We start from the raw sequence: 1,173 nt of genomic DNA on the forward strand, positions 1-1,173 counted from the left end.
CCTCGACCTGCCTCAGCCCTGCCCACACACTGCCACTCGACCTGCCTGAGCCATTCCCACCTCTCTCCCAATGGAGCTGTCAAGACCCAAGAGTGACCAGCCCTCAGACAGACTGAGCAGCACCAGAGCACTGCCCGCTGTCCTTACGGGAAGTTGGGCATGGAAATAGTAAAGATAGAGGCCACTCCAGTAAAACTGCTAATTCACTCCCTATGACGGGAAGACTAGCCATGGTCTGTCCCCTGAACTGAGCTGTGGAGCCTGTCGGAACATATTGCCTTTGGACAAAATGTCAGTCATTTCCAGAGAACAAAAGCTGTCATTTCATATCTGCAGCTGGCTAACTAAACTGCCAGGATTTGCTGTTAGAATTTGCACCTTGTTCCTGTTTTTTACAGTTCCTCAAAAATTAGCATTTTGAAACCAAATACTGGCAAGAAACACACAAAAAATTGCTACTTATAATGATACCCATTTGAAAACAAAATTATAAATTGCAGTTTGTCGAGTTATTAATCTACTTGTCAACTCCATTAGAATTCCACAAATGAAAATTTAGCAACTCATTGGTCACAGTGCATACAAGCAGGCTCATGAATATAAGAAATACCAGAGCATATATTTGTGAAACAAAATCTAAAACTGAAATATGCAAAATATTCCAGCATTTACTGACTCCTCAGTTTTAGGATGAATGAAAATGAGAATAAATCAGCTGTGAATGTACCCCATGTGAGGACAAGATTTTAGCATGACTGCCTTCTTCCTGGTTCACAACAGCTATTCTGTCAATTCTCTGTGTGGGGTTGGAAAATTTAATTCATCAAATCCTCTCCCCTCAATCTGAGTAACATTCACACCCACTGTTTTGGAACTCTGACAAGGCATCACTTTTCTAAAAATGAACATTTATAAAAATCCTAGAATCCTAAATAAATTTCTGTTTGTCAGCTGTAGGGAGGTTCGGAGCAACAAGGAGGGAGAAGATCATGTTAATGATAATGATCTCATAAAGAATTACCCATTGGAGATTGATTAATTCTATGGATTAGTTTATTTAAAGCAATTAAAAATATATATATAAATGATGTGCAGGATTGCAGCAAACCAGTTAATTTCTGTTTGTGAGACAACAAGGTGCAGGGCTGGATGAACACAGCAGGCCAAGCAGCA

The 1,173-nt window shown here is 40.2% G+C and overlaps 1 protein-coding gene across 3 annotated transcripts in view; it reads left to right on the top strand.

The window, feature by feature from the left end:
* The window catches only part of LOC109927670 (cadherin-18-like), a 578,296-nt gene that overhangs the window by 193,675 nt on the left and 383,448 nt on the right, over positions 1–1,173 (top strand). The window lies entirely within an intron of this gene.

Source organism: Rhincodon typus, chromosome 2, assembly GCF_021869965.1.
Source record: "Rhincodon typus isolate 14 chromosome 2, sRhiTyp1.1, whole genome shotgun sequence".
NCBI classification, from domain to species: Eukaryota; Metazoa; Chordata; class Chondrichthyes; order Orectolobiformes; family Rhincodontidae; genus Rhincodon; species Rhincodon typus.